Genomic DNA, 24,954 nt, shown 5'->3' with positions numbered 1-24,954 from the left:
GGCACAGCCCACGGCTGGGTGTTCGACATCGACGAGACGCTGCTCTCGAACCTCGCCTATTACGTGCAGCACGGATAATGGTAATTTCAAACCCTTGATTTTGGAAATTACAGCGAAGGAACCTTGATTCGTGAATTAAGGTTGGCCGCGCGCGTGTGTCGTTCGAGTTGAGATGGCCTGCAGGCTAGAACACATGCTTACTTAACATTTGCTTACTTACTATGTCATGAGTTCTATTTCCAGTAACATGAATGAGACATGCATTTTTTTTACACCTGTCAGAGGTTGATCAATTCCTGTGTATCCTTTTTCTCTTGCAAGTAACAAAAGCTTGTTTGATAGGACTGTGCATTCCTGAGAAAGAACTTCCGGTTTAGGGACCTATCGATTTAGTGTTCGCTCCATTCTTATTTCTATAGACCATCCTTGCCGTTGTCTTGTCCGCGCCGCCTGCAGCACGACCATCTCCCTATGTCGTCACGCCCAGATGTACCGCCGTCCCCGTCAATTTGCATTCATCTGGGCCAGGAGGACGTGGACTGCCCTTCCCAACGCTGATGTCGTCCGCTCCCCAGCCTACAGGAAGCGCTATTGAATTGCGACTCAATCCGGGCGACTTTCCATGCTGATCCATAGAGGTTATTTTCATGTTCATAATCTTGCATGTCCTCAATTACTTCTCTCTTTTTTGTGCGCATTGTCCTCGATTACTTCTCAATCACGTGAATCACATGCAGACCGTTTTCATATATTTCTACACACATCTCCAAGCTACATTTGAGGAGAACATACAGATGGTCATATTATTTTGTTCAACTATGATACAAACTTGTCAATTTTTTTCTTTGAATAATGTTGATTTCCAGAAAGCATAGTTGTCTATGGCTCGCTCCTACAACTGTACATTTGGTAGGATTTTCTTTGCCTACATGACGTGTGATGATTTGTTGTGTCAATTTTTTGCAGATAGGGAGATGATGTGGGTTGCCATTTTAGAACCAGAGCCTAAGCAAGAGCATTGCAAGGCGATATGGGAGCTCAGAAAGTCGCCATAAAACTACCGTTTAAGACCAGGTTGAAAGTTTGTTTGTGTAAGGCATGTCCGTTGTCATGTGTACGTGGAGTGGTTGAGTGGGGAGCGTGGTTATAAGTCGAGAGAGTTGTAGCTGATCTTTTTATCGCTGATGGATGAACTAAACTGAAATCATCTGATCAGGTTTACTGCAACTCGCATGATGCAGCGTGGCGGTGGCACGGAGAACCAAGCGGGAAGTGAACCATCAGCCTTTGAGTTACCTGTCACCCTTGGCATCGAGAAGATGACACCCAAGCCGTCTTACACCACAGGTATACCAATGCTCTTATGGTGGCTAGATTTTGACATGTGTATGATTTTTGATGGGCCTATTCATGGTTCAGCACAATGTTTTGAGAAGGTTGCAGTTTTCAAACAAAGAGTTTAGTCAGCGATTCTAAGTAGTGAGGTTTTGGTGATTCTTCAAACATACTTGCCATCTTCAGTTTCTAGGTGGCTGACTAAAATTAGTGCATTTAAAGGTCAATGCAAGAATATGTTGGCCATATACAAACGAGGCAGCTATGTGGCAGTCTAAATACACTGGGTTCTAGACGAAAACCATGTAACTTTTCTGCTGTAATAGTATAAGATCATATGCATATCTACTGAAAAAAGCAAAAGCTACCTTTCTGTAATATCAAATTTGACCAAAATAAGATAAAATACCAGCAACAGATTTTAGTTCATAAACCGGGACAATAACACCTTCTTCCCTAGCAAAACATTGGACACAGTTGATGATATAATCGATGCCAGTAAGCTTGTAATTTAGTTCATACGTCCCGACAATAACGCCATACTTATAATTTATTAATATGCATTCTGCATTAATTTTCTTCCTTACAAATTAAAGCATTTCATGGTTTCACAGATATTGACGGTTGGTCCAGCAGGTGAAAGTTAGACAAAGGTTAGAGAACTTGGTTCCATTTCCTGTACCTTTGTATGTACATGTGTATGATATCTATAGGCTCCAGTCACCAAATAAAGTCTATTTCTCTTTTAGACTATAGTTACCAGGCTTAGCATCATATACAGTTTTTTTTGCAAGTTGCTACTTCTGTATCTAAAAAAGATATATATTGGAAGCTTGTCACCTGAAACTGATGCAAATGCTTGGTGGTGTTTATTCTTTCCATCATGAATAAATGCTAGAAAGACCACCCCTGTGAGCAACACCCAGCGGCCAGTCAATTCCTCCCTTCCCTGCAACACTCTTGACCCTGTGAGCAGTCCTGGAATGAACATCCCGAATAAACAATTCTGTTGTAGTCCCTCTACATTTATTTGCTATTATGTTGGTTTCACCCAGAGATGATTGGCTTGCTGATTATGGTCTTGATAAAGTTGGCCAGTATACACTCACTATCACAATCACTATCACCGGGAAGCCCAACATCAAGTGGAACTATGTTGCCGGCTACAAGAGCACCAAGTAGACTGATCAAGTTCCCACAGTTTTCACAGGTATTCGGTCAAATTCCTTTCCATGATCCACCCGGATCTTGTTCCTCTTCTCCGTATTTTCGTCCCGAGCTCGACTAACGATAGGGATCCTGTCACTGATAGAATGATCTCCACAGGTAACCTCCGGTGAGGATGCAAGCTGCAAGCGCTCCTCGAGTCAGCCTGTCCCGAAAACCCGATGCACAATAAGGCATGGAACATCCCAGGCAAGGAGTTATCATGGTAACCTGATGTTTGTATGATATGTATTTACCTATTTCAAGCAAGAGATTTCCCGACTGTTCAAGTAATTTTGCTTTTTGGGAGATGTATTAAAATTTAAAATCCCACTGATTGGTAGGCTACATCAGACCACGAGAAAAAAATTGGTTGATTTCTTGGATAATTTCTAAGGTGTCAAGTGTTGCATCTAGACAAAAATATGGTCTATTGTAGGGACGGTTTCAAATGCAGTATGTAACTGACGTTAACAATTTCTATAGGCAGCAGATGTCTAAAACATTGCACGTGCCCTGAGAAGAAAGATAGGACAGAACAAATGCTGGCAAAGATGAAGGAACAAAGAGTGTTTCTTCTGCAAATGAGGCATGAGAAGAAAGATAGAAGAGATGAATCCACTGATTTCAACGTATAGGTATTGCAACTTCTTTCACTTGTACATTTCTGTTATCATTCTGAACTCAGTTTGATCTCATTCCCTGCTGTAGCTATTGTCCGAGTAGAATGCCAAATATAGGGACAAGTTTGGTTTTGCATGGAAGATATGTGCTCCTAGCAGGGTTGCCCTTGAGGTTTATCTACTCACCGCATTGTCCCAAAAAATTCTTACAAGAAGATCATTAGGTTTTTTTTACTCCCTGAGGTTTTACAACCTAATAAGCAGAATTACTGGTTTTGTACTGCTGCACTTAGATTGATGATTTTCCGCACTCTCCGATCTTCGTGAGGTGATCGTTCATACATTATCACCACTTTGAAAGAAGGCATCTGATTGATGTATTTGCTGATGAGCAACCAGCTTACTCATGAAATCTCTAAGTAGTCATGAGAGAGTTGAATGGTGTTCGTGTATGTTGGAGATAGTGTGCCCAAGATTTTTTGGTCTGTGCATCAAATACAGAGCTTAGGCTTCATATCCAGGTCCAAACAGTTTTATGTATTATGTCAAAAAGTAAGGAGCACCCTGCTGGTATATGATCTTTATCTATGTAAGCATAAATGACCTTCTCTATAAACACATGTATACTGCTTCTATATACCTTCTATGTGCTTACATGTAAGTTTTGCTTTCCATGCTTGTAGAGGAGTTTGGGATTTGGCCAACGTCAAACAACTCAAATTTACTCTTGAGTTCACTCTGAATACAGTTTTGAGTTTCATTTAATCGTGTCTGTTTAAAGGATTTATTTTGGATTTTTATTGCTTTCGAAACATAAATAACAATATGATAGATTTAGCGGGTGTTTGTCTTTTTTTTAAAAGAGCACCGACCTGAAAACATATAATCGTGTCTGTTTTGTTATGCTTTATTCACGATTGAGTTAATATCTAAAGGTATAATAGATGCCCCCATAGGGGGATTCACAGCGAATTGAGCTTTTGCACCGTCGGATCTTCCTATCAGGCACATGACGTCCGTGCATTCTGAGGTGAGAGCGAGCGTGTTGGTTGGCTCTCACAGCACATTGGCGTTTTCCTGTTGGTCCTTCTGCTAGATAAAGCCATGCAACGGCTGTGTGTTACCCGCCTGAGACTGCTCGCGGGTCCCACTTTCGATCGGGTCCTCTCATCAGTCGCTGTGGGTGGGATTTGGTTTGGTTAGGCGTGGCATTACCCCCTGGAAAATTATCCATCTGCAGGGGTAGAGTAGGCCTTTCGCCACCAGCCCCACAATCATGTCACGCAGTCCAACTCCCCAATCCCCTGCCTCTTCCGGTCTTCCCCATGCCCAATCCCCTCCTCCTCCCATCTCCCACTGCCGCCACCTTCCTTCTCCTCCACCCCTCTCCCCTCCCCATGCCTTCACCACTCTCATCGTCAAGCGCGACAGCCGGCTGGGGACCGGTTCCTCCAGCCACGTCCATCTTCATCGTGCAGCGGCAAGATGAGGGCGGCGAAGGCGGCGGATGGAGTTCCTCCTTTGTGGCGCTCGCCGGGAGGACCACGACCTGCTGCGCCACGACACCAAGCCCGTCCGGCGGGAGGAGCACGGGCTGCTGCGCCACGACGTCGAGCCCTCGACGTCGATCCCGTCGGCGGAACAGCGGCCCGCGGCAGTAGCGCCGTCTATTCCTGGAGCTGCCACCACGTGATGTCTTGTCGCCCGGAGGAGAGTGTCGGTACTCCACATGAGGTGACAGCTGAAGGTAAAGCCTTTTTTTTCTTTAATTTCCTGTTGGATCTAGATATTCTATTGTTCACGGGGCTTGAATTGAATTGATTCACCGCTTGGTTATTGCTCAATGCATAGGAGATTTCAAAAGACAGGAAGCACATGGCAGTCTACCTGACTCTAGCCAGAACCTGCAGTATATTACTCCACCCATGAAAGAGCTTGAAAAATCTATGTTCTATTTGGTCACATATGAACTGCTTCTTTATATTGAAAGAGTCAATTTATTCATGTTTGTAGGCAGGCGCTTGCGTGTTTCTTGCAGTTTTTGGCCTGCTCTCCCTCCATCCCTGCCAGTAGGCTCACAAGGTATTGTGGATTTCTTGCAGTTTTTGGCCTGCTCTCCCTCCATCCCTGCCAGTAGGCTCACAAGGTATTGTGGATTTCTTGCAGGTTTTGGTCTGCTCGCCCTCCATCCCTGCCAGTAGGCTCACAAGGTATTGTGGATTTCTTGCAGGTTTTGGCCTGCTCTCCCTCCATCCCAACCAGCCGGCGCACAAGGTATTGAGGAAACCAACCACGGTGCAAATTCCACTGGCACTCCCAAGACATGGATGCATGTTAGGCATGCATCACCCTTGAGCTTCACTCCAATTCAACCAAACTTGAGCACTCACATTATGTTTTACTCTTGGTTTATTGAATCAATACCGTGGGAGATGATCTGGAGCTGCTAATTTTGGGATGATATGGTTTCAGCCAAGGATCCAAGACACTGGTGATCTGAAGTGGCTACATGTTTTTCTACAACTACCATCCAGATTTGTAGGTGTCCTTCGTTTGTCAATCATAAAACAGGTTTGAAATTTATGCAGTTCATTGTTTTATGTACCTATGGGTTTCAGTGAGTACTAGATATTTTTCACTCACAAATGTTGTTTCTGCTGTTAGATTTAACGTATCCATGTTTCGAGGTACCAGAAGAACTGTAGTTGCCAACATTTAATTGCAGCGGATCATGTCCATTTGGCCTTTTGGTTTCTATAAAACTTGAAACAGTAGATAAAAGGTTGTAATTAGGATGACGATAGATATGAAACAGTTTTGATAGCTAAAGAAAGGGGAAAAACAAGCTACCACTAGGCGCCGGTAGCATTTGTATCAATTACTTTCAGTACAATTTTTTTATTAATTAATGTATTCTTCATATCGACCTGCAGCTTAGTCACACAAGGAACCCAAAGCCGATGGAAGAATAGGAAGGTACCCAAGATCCCGAAGGGGCACATACTGCAGTCTGGTATCCATGGTAGTGATTTGTGCGGCAAACCCCACCTTTGATGTCGCTGAGGTATTTTATCTGTCACCAATGAACCTGATTGGTACGGGTTTTCACTATGTTTCTACTCTGTTTCCGTGTTACTGATTTTTTACTTCAGAATTCACATGGCTACCCTTTCTTCATGTGAACAATATGGTCGCATAAGGTTAGTTCAGGAGATCATGTATATTGTTGATTCCCAATCGATTATACCCATCCTTACACTAGATTATATGCCTAACGGTTGTCCAGATACCTCTATTCTGACATATATGAACCTCTTATGATCATTTCATTAAACATATTGTGGTGACTACTAAATACTCATGGATGGCAATATAAATGAAAATACTTGATAACCAATTAGCTAATAATGTTCCTTATGCATCCTTTCCATATACCGGAAGAGGGTTGTAAGATAAATCAAACAATACATTATAATGACCCAAGGCCCCCGGATAATGGCATGTATGAATGTTGGTGCCATAGGGTTTTGAAGTTTTTATGTGGCTGGACAAACATTAGTTAGTGATATATAGCAATGGAATGTAATGTCGTGCATATTTTTTTCTAGCCATTGTTCCTATTATTTTTTCATTTATATTTGCTCACGTTAGAGCTATGGTATTCGGAGGAGGGGGGTACCACTACCCATGGTCCGAGGTTGCATCCAAAGGACAAGTAGCTTGTGTTTTCTGTTGTAGTTTTTTTTAAAAAAGTTAGGTTTTGTCTCTTGGCAATATATCTTTGCTCCGTTTATGAGTTACTTTGAATGATGCATGCACTATTGTAGTCAAAATGTCTGTGACTGGATTTTTATATCAACTATGTTTGCTCACGCTAATATTACTATGCTTTTATATCAACTATGTTTGCTCAAATGATCCAAGAAAAGAATGAACAACTTGAATGAATGATCGTTGTTTGAAAACACTAGAATTTTAATAAATAATTTACCATGTGTAGGTACAATCTAAATCACTGGTTTATGAAAGGATTATAACCCCAAATCCAATATCAAAACTGATTGTTGTGTTGCTTTAATTATGTGCAACCTGATTGCGGTTCTACCATGGTGATGACGTGGAATATACCACCTTTTACTAGGCTTTATTATTCAATAGTTATACGTAAAATGATCTTAGTTTCTTGAGGCATTAATTCTTGCTGGCAGGGTTGAGTTGAGCAAAGTAAGACATGTGGGGAGTGAGCTCCAAGATAATTTTGGGGGAATTACAGACTATGTGATCCCCGCCCATTACTTATTGCAGTTTTCGGTTCTCTTTCTATGTAGGTTATTTGTGTGCTAGCTTTAAGCATTATTTCTCTTTATGTTGTGCCTATAATGTGACAATATATGACACTCTACAGTCTCCACTATTATGCAGATTAGTGCCTTATTGGAAACAAATGCCCCTATAGAGTGTACGGGGCAATGTGGCTACCTATCCCTGAAATGGCACATAAAGATCAGCTTTCCTACTTTGGATCCATATTACTTCAAAAAAAGGTTAGCTCTACTCTTTACCTGGTATCCACTTTTTTATTTCCTATATGTATTACAGGGTGACGATGTGTGCTGCTTTGTTAAGTGTGGATGGATGCAAAATGGAAGGGCAGAAGTAGGATCAGGATGAACAATGAGGAGATATGAAGGCTACTAGAGCTGGGCCTCGAGCCACGATATATTTCCCCATCTGGCAGTGGCAAGCTGGAGCATGTCTATTTCTCTACGACAGATGGACAAGCAGAAAAGGGATCAAAAGGTAGGAATCTCTTATCATGCTATTCATTTTTGAGTCTCTCTTCGCCTTGGATGATATCCACCTTTTTGATTCAACACATTAGGTCAGGAATAGTTTCCCTTTTTACGTTTAAATAATGCAAGGGTGCTTTTGCGTCTTTGTTAAGAAAAGGATTAATGCGGATATCGATTGCCACAACGTTACATACAGGTTCAGAAACAATAACATGGATTGTCCTCTTAACATACAAGTTCAGAAACGATGACATGAATTCAAGGTCTAATCATGTTCCTTTTAGCATTCCTGGTTTGTCACTAGCTTTTTAGATATTTTTACTGGCTGTATGCATTGTCAGGGGGCTTTTCCAAACATGTATTGGAACACAATAGAGGTTGATTCCAGTGATATTTGATGGTACATATCGTTTTTTTTTGTGACTTGCTGTCTGTTCCTATATTAGTTTGTGCTTGGTCTGCAGGTTAAGAGGACAATCCCAAAGAACTATTGTGCATGTCCAATGAATGACATTCTGTTAGCACATTCCATATTTGGTGTTCTGGTAGTGCGATGGATTATATTAGCCAGCAGTGGCGAATGAGAAACCGAAGCGGAGGGCGCCGCTTGGCCTCCGCGGCAGCCGTTCATGGGCTTCTGCTTTGGATGAACTCCAGCAGTGTCGCCTGTAGCTAGCACACTCTGGATTGCCATGATCGATCGCAACAGCCACCACACTTGGTTTGCTCATTTGAATTTTTAGGCTGGTGTTGGGTCTCATACCGATCATATCAAGTTTGCTCACCAAAACAATTAAGCACATTAATGAAAAAATATTGTTTGGTTCCCTCCCTTGTATTCCTGTGACCCGGTACGTTATCCATCGAACAGCAACATCAAAGATGTCCAGGATTCATCCGTGCAGAGAGCTCTCCTCCTGGTTTGATCTGGAGAGGTATTTTTTTTCAAAATGGGGATCTGGAGAGGTAATTACTTGCATACTATGTACATTTTCTCATGCTTATATGTAATAAATATGCTTATTTCTCAAGGTTTGCTTAATTGTCATGTCAGTTTGGTTCAACCGTAATTTATGATCCAAAGGAATCACTAGCATCATCTAACAAAGCTTCAACTGATAGGAGGTGATAAGATTGGGCGAGATAGAAGAGATCATAAGAAAGATGATGAATATTACTGCGCCGCTCTTCAGCTTCAACTGCAACCTCGCTGAACCAAGGTGTCCTCGACAAGTGCGAGCCTGGCAAGGCCACTACCTCCACCCTTGCATTGCCCTCGTTTCAGCTTCTGCAGGCAGTTCCAGGGCCCAAATGCTGCTAATCCATTAGGATTTTACATGTCTAAATTCATTTACAGTTGTTCGGTGTTGTTCAGTACAGTTATCAGGACCTCAATGTGTCCATTTGAATTTATTTCGTGGAATTACGGATTGGATCTTTAGATTCTATTCATGGTACAGGGAGGTATAACTATGATAAAGTTTCGCTGCCAAATATAATCATTTTTTATATTTGATTCATGTTCTTTGCTGCTATTTCCAGTATCTTCACATGTAGGTATGAGGAAAAGGTCCTAATACGCAACTTTGGAGAAGAGATTAATGGTGCTTATCCTTTTCTAATATATACAATGTATGGGTTGCACGAGGTCAGGTAGAGTTTTTCCAGCTGAAACAATAAACTATCCGACATGATTTATTTGCAGACTTTGCATGTCACCAAAATCATTGATTTATCTATACAGTGAATAGAGGTTTGTTCTTTGCTTTTTTGTGTCTTTTCTCATATTTCATACGTTGTATGTTTCCTTTTTTTCATTTCCATATATTTTTCTGGTAGAGGATAGTGAATTATAGCATGTGTCTTCCTGTTTCTCATAAAGGCATGCCTCTTTGTTGATGTTGCTGTTGTGCAGATTCACACTAGCATAATTTATATTTCTTATAAATCCTGCTTTTCCCAAATAACCAAGTGGAATAGATATCAAGATGCTTTCTATTCACCTTTCAGCATAGGATCCTTCAGTTGACTGAAAAGTATTATCGGGCAGTTCAGCTTGATCACGTCACATCGAGGTTTGGCCTGGTCCTAAGATCTATAACTGGCATTAAATGATGAGTAGCACGTCCTTCGTTTAAAGAAGCAAGTTCGTTTCATAAAAAAATAAGAGCGGGTTGGTATGCTTTGATACATATGTTTGTTCACTTCATTTTATCTTGCAGTTTGCAACCGTCGTGGAATTTTGAGCATCTTTTCCGTGGAAACTTGGTAAATGATGTTATGCATCTACTGTGCGGAAACTTGTATCATAAATTACTTTTATCCATCTTGCGGAAGTTTCAGAGAAAAACATACTCTTATATTCAGATGATGTCCCAGTCCATAGCTGCTCTGACCGTAGTGTTGCTGCTGCTGCCAAATATTCTCTGTATTCATTAAGTGTAGCGCTTTCTTTAAGAGAAACATATGAAATCCCTGTAACCTAAGTGTGTAGCCTGTAACTGTAGATCACAAGTTAATGGTTACACATCTAAAGATGAATATTTTTTCATGGAAATTCCAAACATGTTTTTAATTGATGCATATGTCCAAATAGTGTACCAATTCGTGATACACTAATGTGAGATCAGTGTCCAGTAATACAGTAGTAGTACCGTGTGTCAATTAGAGTATAACCTTACTGTAGACAGACAGCAGTAGTATAAAATGTTGAAAGAGTTGGGTCCAGGTTCAGGTAAAGATATGACCTGGCAAAATCACCATAATACGAATAGAGAAAGCCTTGATCATCTGCATCAACAAACCGATGTATCAAATCAGTGAAGAAAATACGGATTATAAAATATAGAGAGAACTGAAAGGTGTAGAAAGCCTTGCAAGGACTGCACAGACTGCTCTCCCTAGAGGATAAACAAAACGACCGACAAGAATTTAATCTCCAGAGTGGACTATGCACCACAGAGAAGTATCAGTACTCACCCGACGGACTCAGAGGAGGTGGCGGGCGGGCAGAGAAGCAGCCTCTTGGAGGCTTGGGAAGGGATCAGGGTGACAGGGAGGAGGACGGCTGGCGGAACCGCCGTCCCCAGACGAACTAGGCGCCTCCGTGGACGGACCTGGCAGTGACGACGCAAAAGAGTGACCGTGACGGATGCGGAGCAGTCCTGCGATGCTGCCATTGGTGCAGCAGCATTCCAAGCTTTGGATGGGAGGAATGATGCGAACGCACAATTAGAGCAGCTGCCTCCAGGCTCCAGCCAAGCTCCCTCACGAGGTCGCACAGCAGCGCAATTTGATGGTGGCCTCGGGAAATCGGCGTGTTGCCGCTTCTCCCCGGATGTTTCTCCCCTTTTTGCTATCTTGCCGACGAGGGCAGGCCTCGAATAAGCCGACACGAGTTCTGGAGAGATAAGGAAATACACATCCCAAGGAGATGGGAAGCATTGTCGGTTAGCTAGAGAAAAGAGGGGATTCCCTTACCTGTATTTGTCGACGAGCTGCAATCTTTTACTTGGTAGTTCTTTTTTTACGGCTAGCTCTTTTCTGGTGTTTATGGATTCACACTTCACATGTGGCCAAGAATAGATGTCTCCTTAGTAAATGGTTGTTTAAATTAATGAACGAAGATGGGGTATGGCAGGAATTATTGCGAAACAAGTACCTAAATTCTAAAACCTTGTCACAGGTTACAACTAAACCCTTTGATTCACCCTTTTGGAAAGGTTTGATGAAAGTTAAAGAAAAGTTTTTCAGCCGGGGATTGTTTAAAGTTGGACATGGCAAAGATACTATGTTTTGGGAAGATACGTGGTTAGGTGACGTTCCTTTAGCTCAGAAATATCCGACTCTTTATAATATAGTTGACCGAAAACAAGTTTCGGTGGCAGATGTCCTACAAAATCAACCACTCCAGATAACATTTCGGAGAACTCTAACACCCAACAAGTGGGCGCTTTGGTTAGAGCTATTGCATCGTTTAATGTATGTTCAATTATCTGATGATAAGGATGTTTTCGTTTGGAATCTTACAAATTCGGGTGCTTTTACTGTCAAATCAATGTACCTTGATTTGTTAGACGATGACTGATACGTCTCCAACGTATCTATAATTTCCGATGTTCCATGCTTGTTTTATGACAATACCAACATGTTTTGTTCACACTTTATATCATTTTCATGCATTTTCCGGAACTAACCTATTAACAAGATGCCACAGTGCCAGTTCCTGTTTTCTGCTGTTTTTGGTTCCAGAAAGGCTGTTCGGGCAATATTCTCGGAATCAGACGAAATCAACGCCAAACCTCCTATTTTTCCCGGAAGCGTCCAGAACACCGAAGAAGAGTCGGAGAGGGGCCAGGGGGCCACCACACCACATGGCGGCGCGGGCCAGGCCTAGGCCGCGCCGGCCTAGGGTGTGGCGCCCCCAGGTGCCCCCCTGCGCCGCCTCTTCGCCTATAAAAGCCCTTTCGACCTAAAAACGCAGTACCAATTGACGAAACTCCAGAAAGACTCCAGGGGCGCCGCCACCGTCGCGAAACTCCAATTCGGGGACGAACTGCTCCGGCACCCTGCCGGAGCGGGGAAGTGCCCCCGGAAGGCTTCTCCATCGACACCGCTGCCATCTCCACCGCCATCTTCATCACCGCTGCTACTCCCATGAGGAGGGAGTAGTTCTCCATCGAGGCTCGGGGCTGTACCGGTAGCTATGTGGTTAATCTCTCTCCATGTACTTCAATACAATGATCTCATGAGCTGCTTTACATGATTGAGATTCATATGAGTTTTGTATCACAATTCATCTATGTGCTACTCTAGTGATGTTATTAAAGTAGTTCTATTCCTCCTGCACGTGTGTAAAGGTGACTAGTGTGTGCACCGTGTGGTTCTTGTCGTAGGCTATGATCATGATCTCTTGTAGATTGTGGAGTTAATTATCACTATGATGGTATTGATGTGATCTATTTGGTTATATTGATCTATCTTACACTAAAGGTTACTTAAATATGAACGAATTGTGGAGCTTGTTAACTCCGGCATTGAAGGTTCGTGTAATCCTACGCAATGCGTTCATCATCCAACAAAAGTGTAGAGTATGCATTTATCTATTCTGTTATGTGATCAATGTTGAGAGTGTCCACTAGTGAAAGTGTAATCCCTAGGCCTTGTTCCTAAATACTGCTTGTTTCTTTTTTACCGTGTTACTCTGCTGCAATACCACCACCATCAACTACACGCCGGCAAGCTATTTGTCGGCACCGTTGCTCTTGCTCCTATATATTCATACCACCTGTATTTCACTATCTCTTCGCCGAACTAGTGCACCTATTAGGTGTGTTGGGGACACAAGAGACTTCTTGCTTTGTGGTTGCAGGGTTGCATGAGAGGGATATCTTTGACCTCTTCCTCCCTGAGTTCGATAAACCTTGGGTATCCACTTAAGGGAAAACTTGCTGCTGTTCTACAAACCTCTGCTCTTGGAGGCCCAACACTGTCTACAGGAAAGGAGGGGGAAAGTAGGCATCAAGCACTTTTCTGGCGCCGTTCTTGCCGGTGATGAAAGGTAAAAGGTACTCACACTCCGGACCTCGGCTACCAAGCTATTTTCCGCCATTGTAAGTACTCGAAGCTATTTCCTTTAGATCCTGCAATTGCAACTTTTTGTTTCTTGTTTACACTAGTTAGGCATAATGGAAAACAACAAAAAAATTGGTGAGCTTTTTAATCTTTTTCCTGATTTAGAATTGTTTGATGCGAAAATTAAAAAACCTATGGAACCTTATTTGCATGCTAGTAGCGATGTTATTAGTATGAATGCAATTACTGCTAATGCTATGAAGAAGTCTAAGCTTGGGGAAGCTAGTTTTTGTGGTCTTTTTAGTTTCCCATCTTTAGGGGAGAAAATTTGTTCTGATAATGCTTTATCTCCCATATGCGATAACTCTAATAATGCTTCTGATATTTTAAATCCACCTGCTGAAAGTAATCCGTATAAAATACCCATGAAAATTATTGAACGTGTTATGGACAACCACTATAAAGGGGATGGAACTGTCCATCCTAGAGATCATTTACTGTTTTTGCACGAATTATGTGGGTTATTCAAGTGTGCAGGTATCTCTATGGATGAAGTGAGGAAGAAGCTATTCTCTGTTTATTTGTCTGGTAAAGCAGCGCATTGGTATAAATTGTTGGAGAATAGGCATTCTCTTGGTTGGGAGGAAATTGCATCTCTCTTTTATTCTAAATTTTATCCTCCGCATGAAGTGCATATTGATAGGAATTATATTTATAACTTTTATCCTCGTGATGGAGAGAGTATTTCTCAAGCGTGGGGGAGATTGAAATCACTAATGCTCAAATGTCCCATTCATGAGCTCCCCCGTAATGTTATTGTTAACAATTTTTATGCGAGGCTTTCAGGACAATACAAGGACTATCTGGACGCGTGTTCGGAGGGATCTTTCACAAGTAAGGAGGTTGAAGCTAGGTGGGACCTCCTTGATCGGATTGAGGACAACGCTGAAGGATGGGAGAACAATGAAGGTAAAGAGTCAGGTATAAATTATGATTATGAATGCATTGAAGCTTTTATGGATACCGATAAATTTCGAAATATGAGTGCTACTTATGGTCTTGACTCTCAAGTTGCTGCAAATCTTTATAAAGCCTTTGCTTCTCATTTCGAATTGCCTAAAAATAATTTTGATAAGTATCATGAACCTTTTAAAGAGGCTTGCATGAAGGATGAAATTATTGTTAATTATTGCAATAAGCATGCTCAAACTCCTAAGAATGCTATTTCCTATAAGCATGTTAATTTTTGTGGAATACATAGACCTTGTGGAATTAATCAAATCAAAGATGAATATTGTATCCATCATGCTAATGAAAAAACTAGAAAGTGGTTTAGGGCTCTAGATGATCTTGGTAAAAAAGTTTGTGCCCTCTATCCTTTTATTTGTGAAGTTTGCCATGAAGTGGGTCATTTTAATTTTTAATGCTCCTCCAATGATAATTTGAACCCAATGAGTGCTGCAAATTTGTATTGTGATGATGAAATTACTCCTAATCAGCATGATGAACTTACTTTATTTTTGGGGTGTGAAGAACTGTCGAGAAAAATCTCTTTGTTACATATGAGTGATCTTGATATTAATGATGTCCTGCATGGGTGTTTTTCTTATTGCATTGATAATAGCCATACAAATACTTACATACAAAATATTTTAGAAGATGACACCTTGCCAAAATATGATAGGACCGCTGTGTGTTTTCAACTAATTAACGAAAAGGAGGGATCCTCCCAAGTTTCTTCTATTGTTTCTGAAAATAAATCAGGTTATGCGGACAAGCCACCCTTCAAGCCTCTTCTTCCTGAAGAAGGGAACGAGGAGAAGGAAGAGAAAAAGAAGAAGAAGGGAATGAAGAAGAAGAAGAAGAAGAAGAAGGGGAATAAAAAGAAAGAGGTAACATCATATCCCCGCGTATATGAGATAACAATAGGTAACCGTAAGTATGTTGCTCCTAATGATTATTGTGATAATGAATCTGAATATGATGATCTTCCTATGCCCTTTACATACATTAGCAATCATGATTTGAATGAGCACACTACTTTTGATATTGCAAATCTCTGGGAAACTAATTCTGAAAATGATGATGATAATAATTGCCATAGTGTCAGTACTATCCATGCTTCCTCCCATAATGATATAGAAAGCTCTAAGCTTGGGGAAGAGGTGTTTGCAAATCCTTTAGCTACTGGTCATTATGTTCTTGATACATCTCCTTCTAATAACAATAATGGTGTGGACACAGATAAACCGATTGTGAAGGATAACTATTCTATTTCTTATGATGACACTATGCCTCCGATCTCTAATGATTATTATAAAGAATGCTATGATATAGGTTCTAACTATCCTTATGAAACTTGTCATAGTCATGATTGGATTACCAAAAACAATCCCCTTAATAGGCAACTTGTTTACCATGTTCAAATTCTTGATAATAATCTTGCTCCAATTACTATTAATGAGAATAACTCTTCTTATGCCAATTTTAATGATACTTCTATGCATATGAACCATGATAAGAATGTTTTAAGTGATGGGTGTATTGTGGATTTCATTAATGATGCTACTGAAAGTTATTATGAGAGAGGGAAATATGGTTATATGCATCTTAATAATATTAAGTTTCCCCTCTTTATGTTGAGAATCTTGAAGTTACTCGTGTTTTATCCTCTTATGCTTGTCACTTTGTTCTTCATGAATTCATTTGTGTACAAGATTCCTCTTCATAGGAAGCATGTTAGACTTAAATTTGTTTTGAATTTGCCTCTTGAAGCTCTCTTTTGCTTCAAATACTATTTCCCGCGAATGGATTATTAAAACTGCTAAGCCCATCTTAATGGCTATAAAGAAAGAACTTCTTGGGAGATAACCCATGTGTTATTTTGCTACAGTAATTTGTTTCTATTTTGTGTCTTGGAAGTTGTTTACTACTGTAGCAACCTCTCCTTATCTTAGTTTTATGTTTGGTTGTGCCAAGTGAAGCCTCTAATCGAAGGTTGATACTAGATTTGGATTTCTGCGCAGAAACAGATTTCTATCTGTCACGAATCTGGGATTTTCTCTCTGTAGAAAAATCAGAAAAATATGCCAATTTACGTGCGTGTTCCTCAGATATGTACGCAACTTTCATTAGTTTTGAGTTTTCTGATTTGAGCAACGGAAGTATTTATTAGAAATTCGTCTTTACGGACTGTTCTGTTTTGACAGATTCTGCCTTTTATTTCGCATTGCCTCTTTTGCTATGTGGGATGGATTTCTTTGTTCCATTAAACTCCAGTAGCTTTGAGCAATGTCCAGAAGTGTTAAGAATGATTGTGTCACCTCTGAACATGTGAGTTTTTGATTATGTACTAACCCCTCTAATGAAGTTTATGAGAAGTTTGGTGTGAAGGAAGTTTTCAAGGGTCAAGAGAGGAGGATGATATACTATGATCAAGAAGAGTGAAAGCTCTAAGCTTGGGGATGCCCCGGTGGTTCACCCCTGCATATATCAAGAAGACTCAAGCGTCTAAGCTTGGGGATGCCCAAGGCATCCCCTTCTTCATCGACAAATTATCAGGTTCCTTCTCTTGAAACTATATTTTTATTCGGTCACATCTTATGTACTTTACTTGGAGCGTCTGTTTGTTTTTGTTTTTGTTTGTGTTTGAATAAATTGGATTACATCATGCTTGTGTGGGAGAGAGACACGCTCCGCTGTAGCATATGGACAAGTATGTCCTTGGTTTCTACTCATAGTATTCATGGCGAAGTTTCTCCTTCGTTAAATTGTTATATGGTTGGAATTGGAAAATGATACATGTAGTAATTGCTATAAATGTTTTGGGTAATGTGATACTTGGCAATTGTTGTGCTCATGATTAAGCTCTTGCATCATATGCTTTGCACCCATTAATGAAGAAATACATAGATCATGCTAAAATTTGGTTTGCATATTTGGTTTCTCTAAGGTCTAGATAATTTCTAGTATTGAGTTTGAACAACAAGGAAGACGGTGTAGAGTCTTATAATGTTTTCAATATGTCTTTTATGTGAGTTTTGCTGCACCGGTTCATCCTTGTGTTTGTTTCAAATAAACCTTGCTAGCCTAAACCTTGTATCGAGAGGGAATACTTCTCATGCATCCAAAATACTTGAGCCAACCACTATGCCATTTGTGTCCACCATACCTACATACTACATGGTATTTTCCGCCATTCCAAAGTATATTGCTTGAGTGCTACCTTTAAAATTCCATCATTCACCTTTGCAATATATAGCTCATGGGACAAATAGCTTAAAAACTATTGTGGTATTGAATATGTAATTATGCACTTTATCTCTTATTAAGTTGCTTGTTGTGCGATAACCATGTTTACTGGGGACGCCATCAACTACTCTTTGTTGAATATCATGTGAGTTGCTATGCATGTTCGTCTTGTCTGAAGTAAGAGCGATCTACCACCATATGGTTAAGCATGCATATGTTAGAGAAGAACATCGGGCCGCTAACTAAAGCCATGCTCCATGGTGGAAGTTTCAGTTTTGGACATATATCCTCAATCTCAAATGAGAAAATTATTAATTGTTGTTACATGCTTATGCATAAAAGAGGAGTCCATTATCTGTTGTCTATGTTGTCCCGGTATGGATGTCTAAGTTGAGAATAATCAATAGCGAGAAATCCAATGCGAGCTTTCTCCTTAGACCTTTGTACAGGCGGCATAGAGGTACCCCTTTGTGACACTTGGTTAAAGCATGTGCATTGTGATGATCCGGTAGTCCAAGCTAATTAGGACAAGGTGCGGGCACTATTAGTATACTATGCATGAGGCTTGCAACTTGTAAGATATAATTTACATGATACATATGCTTTATTACTACCGTTGACAAAATTGTTTCATGTTTTCAAAATAAAAGCTCTACCACAAATATAGCAATCGATGCTTTCCTCTTTGAAGGACCATTCTTTTACTTTTATTGTTGAGTCAGTTCACCTATCTTTCTCCACCTCAAGAAGCAAACATTTGTGTGAACTGTGCATTGATTCTTATATACTTGCTTATTGCATTTGTTATATTGCTTTGCATTGACAACTATCCATGAGATATACATGTTACAAGTTGAAAGCAACCGCTGAAACTTAATCTTCCATTGTGTTGCTTCAATGTCTCTACTATGAATTTATTGCTTTATGAGTAACTCTTATGCAAGACTTGTTGATGCTTGTCTCGAAAGTACTATTCATGAAAAGTCTTTGCTATATGATTCACTTGTTTACTCATTGCATTTACATTGTTTCGAATCGCTGCATTCATCTCATATGCTTTACAATGGTATGATTAAGATTATGTTGGTAGCATGTCACCTCGTAAATTATCTTTTATCGTTTACCTACTCGAGGACGAGTAGGAACTAAGCTTGGGGATGCTGATACGTCTCCAACGTATCTATAATTTCCGATGTTCCATGCTTGTTTTATGACAATACCAACATGTTTTGTTCACACTTTATATCATTTTCATGCATTTTCCGGAACTAACCTATTAACAAGATGCCACAGTGCCAGTTCCTGTTTTCTGCTGTTTTTGGTTCCAGAAAGGCTGTTCGGGCAATATTCTCGGAATCGGACGAAATCAACGCCAAACCTCCTATTTTTCCCGGAAGCGTCCAGAACACCGAAGAAGAGTCGGAGAGGGGCCAGGGGGCCACCACACCACATGGCGGCGCGGGCCAGGCCTAGGCCGCGCCGACCTAGGGTGTGGCGCCCCCAGGTGCCCCCCTGCGCCGCCTCTTCGCCTATAAAAGCCCTTTCGACCTAAAAACGCAGTACCAATTGACGAAACTCCAGAAAGACTCCAGGGGCGCCGCCACCGTCGCGAAACTCCAATTCGGGGACAACTGCTGTTCCGGCACCCTGCCGGAGCGGGGAAGTGCCCCCGGAAGGCTTCTCCATCGACACCGCTGCCATCTCCACCGCCATCTTCATCACCGCTGCTACTCCCATGAGGAGGGAGTAGTTCTCCATCGAGGCTCGGGGCTGTACCGGTAGCTATGTGGTTAATCTCTCTCCATGTACTTCAATACAATGATCTCATGAGCTGCTTTACATGATTGAGATTCATATGAGTTTTGTATCACAATTCATCTATGTGCTACTCTAGTGATGTTATTAAAGTAGTTCTATTCCTCCTGCACGTGTGTAAAGGTGACTAGTGTGTGCACCGTGTGGTTCTTGTCGTAGGCTATGATCATGATCTCTTGTAGATTGTGGAGTTAATTATCACTATGATGGTATTGATGTGATCTATTTGGTTATATTGATCTATCTTACACTAAAGGTTACTTAAATATGAACGAATTGTGGAGCTTGTTAACTCCGGCATTGAGGGTTCGTGTAATCCTACGCAATGCGTTCATCATCCAACAAAAGTGTAGAGTATGCATTTATCTATTCTGTTATGTGATCAATGTTGAGAGTGTCCACTATTGAAAGTGTAATCCCTAGGCCTTGTTCCTAAATACTGCTTGTTTCTTTGTTTCTTTGTGTTACTACTGCTGCAATACCACCACCATCAACTACACGCCCGAAGCTATTTGTCAGCACCGTTGCTTTGCTTCCTATATATTCATACCACCTGTATTTCACTATCTCTTCGCCGAACTAGTGCACCTATTAGGTGTGTTGGGGACACAAGAGACTTCTTGCTTTGTGGTTGCAGGGTTGCATGAGAGGGATATCTTTGACCTCTTCCTCCCTGAGTTCGATAAACCTTGGGTATCCACTTAAGGGAAAACTTGCTGCTGTTCTACAAACCTCTGCTCTTGGAGGCCCAACACTGTCTACAGGAAAGGAGGGGGAAAGTAGGCATCAATGACACAAAGTACCTCAAAAAGTATATTTGGAAGATAAAAGTGCCACTAAAAATCAAGATTTTTATGTGGTTCTTGCATCATAAAGTTATTTTAACAAAAGATAATCTCGCTAAGCGTAAATGGCAAGGCTGTAAGAAATGCGCTTTTTGTGACAAAGATGAATCTATCCAGCACTTGTTTTTTGAATGTCCCTTAGCTAAAATCATATGGCGCATTATTTTTATGACTTTCAGTTTGGCCCCCCCAAAAAACATTACAAATCTCTTTGGTAATTGGTTAAGCGGTATTGCCAAGAAGGATTTGGTTCAAATTAGGGTGGGAGTCTGCGCTGTTCTTTGGGCTATTTGGAATATGCGCAATGATACTGTTTTTAACAAACCGACAAAACAACCTTTCTTGCAGGTTCTCCCTATGGTTATTCACTGGATCCGTACGTGGTCTTATCTCCAGTCCGAGGAGCAGCGGGATGTCATGGAGTATGGGTGCAACCGACTGGAGACGGTAGCACGGGATTTCTTCAGCCGGTGTGGGTGGCGGCTTGATCATAGGATCACTTTGTGATGCCGCTTTGTCTTTTGTTTTATTTTTCTTGCGTTGGTTGATTTTCAGATCAACTTGACATGAGACTTGAGTTGTAATAAGGTTAAAACTGGACTTGAATAAGGTAATAAAGCAGCCGTATGCATCTTTTTGATGCAGAGGCTGGGGCACATCTCCCATTTCGAAAAAAAAGTGGCCAAGAAGCGAGACGACGGCACATACTAATGGAGGATGTGAAAGCCTGGCAAGCCGATGGTGGTGTTGCCGGATCCCGGCTGGCGCTGCCGACCGCCGGAGCGCGAGGCCAATACCATGATGGAGCACCGACATCTTGTATTCGATATTCTCCCTCTACCGTGTGGTTCCTAGACACGGCTAGCTCTTTTCTGACTCTTGTGCTGAACGGAATAATTATATAGACTAAGCTGGAAAAAAATGAGAACAACCTACAGACTAACACCGCTTAATCAGCCTAACCTATCAATATTGCCTATCAACATAAGAAGGCCCAATATTATTACTATAGCTAGGCCACTTTATTATAGATAAAGATTAAAATTGGCCGTTCCTATTTTTTAGTTAGTTCTATTTTAAAACTATGTTTCCTATGTGCCATGGTCTCTAAAGACCATGCTGCACCAAGCTTATGTAGCTGTTGCTTTTCGTGTTATTTCCTTAATTCTATTTCTCTTGAAAAAAACCCATAAAGTGTTTAGTTGTGTAATATATTCCTACATTTTCATGATTGTATATGACCGTTTGTTGTTTGGAAAACGCTTCCTTTCGGGCGACCGATCTGGGGGAGCGATCGGTCGTCCCGAGCCACGCGCTGCTTGCTGGCCCACGAGTCACAATCTGGCCCATTCGCTTGCATGGCCCATTATCTATTCGCCCACAGTTTCTGGCCCAGTACTCAAGGTACATCAAAACCATGGCCCAACACACCTGCACGTGGTTTTTTTTGTAGCAAAACTTTGACAATTGTTGTAAAGAGCCAATATTCTTTTGTAAATATTTTTGTTTAATTTTGTGGTAAACTACTAAATCGATTCTGGCGGAGAAATTGCTAATGTTGTAATTGTTGTGTTGAAATTCGTTTGTTGAACTATTGTTGTAAATATTCAACATTTTTGATGTATTTGTTGTTGACTATTATTGTAAACCGTCAACATTTTGGTTTGGTTAAGTTGTTGATCATTGTTCCTAATAATCTAGTAATTTTTTTGTTGTAATTATTTGTGACTTTTGTAAAAAATAGATGCCGACTTTTATTGTAATTCAATCTATTCGCAAATTAATTATTTTGATTGACCACTTTTGATTGTTTGCAAACATATGAATTTTTGTTGTATTTGTTTCTAACTTTTGTAAAAATAGACGATAATTTTTGTTGTAATTCAAGTTGTAGCAAATTAAATTATTTCTTAACAACTTTTGAATTATTTGCAAAAATATATATTTTAGTTGTAAATATTCTGTGGTTTTTGTGGATGATGTTTGCGACTTTTGTTGTAAACACCCAAATTATTTGTGACCTGTGTTGCTAATTATTGTTGTAAATATTTTACTGGTTTGTTCTAAATATATTTCTGGAATGAAAGCAGACTTTTATTTGTAAACATCCAAATAAAATGATGTTGGTTTTTGTTATTAATTATTGTTGTAAGTATGTTTCCGATTTGTTGTAAAGATATTATTGCATGGAAACTGACTATTATTGTAAACACCCAAATAAAAAATATTGTTTTTGTTGTTAATTATTATTGTAAATATATTGATAATTTGTTGTACATATATGTGAAGATTTACTGTGAAAATTTTGTTGTAATACTTTTTATTTTTTGTACACAAAGCGGCGGGTTTTTGTTGCTATACTAAACAGCGGATTTTGTTGTAAATATCTGAAAGTTTGGGGGCAAAGGGAAACATGTGTTCGGTTTAAACTGATAGGCTTAGGACCGCGGGTTGATTTTCCAAAAACCAGGGGGCAAAATGCAAAAATCAAAATACTGCTAATTCTGGACGCCGGATTACGATCGGACGGCCCTGGTACGACCGATCCCCGCGCGCGGATCGGCCGACCGACGGCCAGCGCGCGCCTTGTTGTTTGCTGCCCCGTTTGCAAATTCGTGTGTTTGATCCTAATTTCATACTATTGACTTTGTTTTGTAAAATCTAAATACATTTATCATTTATTCACCTTTTCTCATCGTTGTTAAACAAACTGTATATCAGTGTAAATTTCACGGGACCATGCGCCAAGGCGCACGAGGTCAGGCTACCCCGATCCAGTCTCTTCCGGCCGCCTCCGCCACAGTGCCTCGAACCGAACCAATAGTCGCCGGACCTCTGCCCCATTATTTCGACCTCCGTGAGCAACAGCCGACAATCGACCCGCATCGGTAGCCAAAATCGCAATAAAGTAAACAAAAAATAGAGGAATCCTCCTGAACTGCATTCCAAAGCTGGCCCGATGGGTGGGCTTCCGAGCTAGACTGCTGCTTCCCAGCAGGCTGGCCCATCGGACATGGGCTTCCAGCCAACCAACACGAGAAAAGTTGTGCCGAAGGTTACCTGCTCCTCACTGGAAGCTGGAATTGTCCCTACCAAGCAGGATGGACGGATTTTGGGAAGCCAGGAACATCCAAACATGTCCTAAGTTTTATCACCATTATAAAAAATAAACATTGACACGAGCTTCACGGGATCGTGCGCCAAGACGCACATCTAAATCTAGTACTTGTAAAAAGACATCGGTGCATTCTTTATTGCCATTCGCTAGCAAATAAAATATCCTCAATATTAAATAGCCGCATGTGATTAAGGTATATGCCTGTAAATTATGTGGGTACTTTACATGTAAAGTGCAATGTGTATGTAAGAGGTGGCCAACTGGAAATCCACTTTAGCTACTAAAACTCATTTTAAAATGTTAAAAGTTTCTCGAAACAAAAACTTTATGTATATCGACATACTTTATGTTTGCACACAAAGTTTAAGAAAAGAGTAAATTTTTGTGGCCTGTGTAAATAAGATGTTTTTTATGCTCTAACATGGCTATTCACAAGACTTTTTGTTGACTTTTTTACACACGATACAAAAATATTATTTTTTCGGAAACTTTATGTGCAATGATTAGATGTTGTACACATGGATTTTTTTCAGAATTTTTGAGATTTTGAAATGTGTTTTTTATGTTTTTCATAGTGGATGCTTCTACAACACCAAGTCAAGACACCACCTCCAGTGAGAAAAATCGTATTCACAAGAGGCGATATGTACTCTCTTATTTAGTGTAAATAACTTAAATATTTATGCTCCGGTTCTGACGTATAGTGTACATATTTGTTGCTACTTTTGCTAGGTGGAGCGAGATAATGCAAGTAGTTGAGTATCGCCGCGGAGACGAAGGTGGAGGTAGACTTGAGAGATAGAAGAATGTGTTAAAGGTGGCATAAACCTCTTCAAAGTTTCCCTCGAGATCGAAGAATGTGTTAAATGTGGCATAAATCTCTTCAAAGTTTCCCTTGAGATCGAAGAATGTACATGGCGAAGCGATTGGGGTTGAAAGCCATGACCTCTCCCTGGTTGCTGCTGCCACATCTGAGTGCAGCGAGAGCGGAGGGCGAGCCATGGACGCGGTGGTGGAGATCTTGACGAGACTGCACCTCTCGCCCTGGCTACCATCGTCGACTTGCCGTGGTCCAACGCCGCCACAAGGGGCTCTTGCCTTACGGGGTTATCATGATCCATTATATGCAACCATGGAGTGGCCCAGTTGGAGTGGATTTGGATTGTACATTTGTGCTACCAAGGATCTGAGGATTGGAGATTGAAGAAGATGAATCATGTACTGGCAGCTTTGTAGCGTAGTATGCAGAAACTTTGCTTCACAAAGAACCTAAAGACAAGATCAGAAGTTGCCCATATACCAGCTACCTGGATAGTACCATCCCTGTCCCTAACCCACTGTAATTTGCTTTTAGATTGTTGTTCAACTGAAACAAGTAGTACCTTATGTGACCC

The 24,954-nt window shown here is 40.8% G+C and overlaps 3 long non-coding RNA genes across 13 annotated transcripts; all 3 read left to right on the top strand.

Annotated features, from left to right (window-relative positions):
- Positions 1 to 228: 228 nt before the first annotated feature.
- LOC127308031 (uncharacterized) lies at positions 229 to 24,954 on the top strand. 11 transcript variants are annotated; one of them, XR_011746810.1, is made up of 10 exons: positions 229 to 638; positions 967 to 1,091; positions 1,217 to 1,347; positions 1,950 to 2,303; positions 2,426 to 2,545; positions 2,648 to 2,767; positions 3,028 to 3,179; positions 24,136 to 24,206; positions 24,293 to 24,419; positions 24,542 to 24,954. It is a non-coding gene; the product is annotated as an uncharacterized lncRNA (long non-coding RNA). The 11 variants fall into 11 exon arrangements; XR_011746808.1 differs by having other exon boundaries at positions 2,391 to 2,545; XR_011746809.1 differs by having other exon boundaries at positions 232 to 638; positions 1,950 to 1,988.
- On the top strand, positions 4,438 to 5,315 carry LOC139829843 (uncharacterized). The gene is made up of 3 exons (XR_011746804.1): positions 4,438 to 4,911; positions 5,016 to 5,073; positions 5,203 to 5,315. It is a non-coding gene; the product is annotated as an uncharacterized lncRNA (long non-coding RNA).
- LOC127308030 (uncharacterized) lies at positions 7,961 to 10,479 on the top strand. The gene is made up of 3 exons (XR_007856197.2): positions 7,961 to 8,249; positions 8,422 to 8,923; positions 9,012 to 10,479. It is a non-coding gene; the product is annotated as an uncharacterized lncRNA (long non-coding RNA).

The sequence above is a fragment of the Lolium perenne genome, chromosome 6, assembly GCF_019359855.2.
Source record: "Lolium perenne isolate Kyuss_39 chromosome 6, Kyuss_2.0, whole genome shotgun sequence".
NCBI classification, from domain to species: domain Eukaryota; kingdom Viridiplantae; phylum Streptophyta; class Magnoliopsida; order Poales; family Poaceae; genus Lolium; species Lolium perenne.
This window is presented reverse-complemented; position numbering and strand designations above follow the sequence as displayed.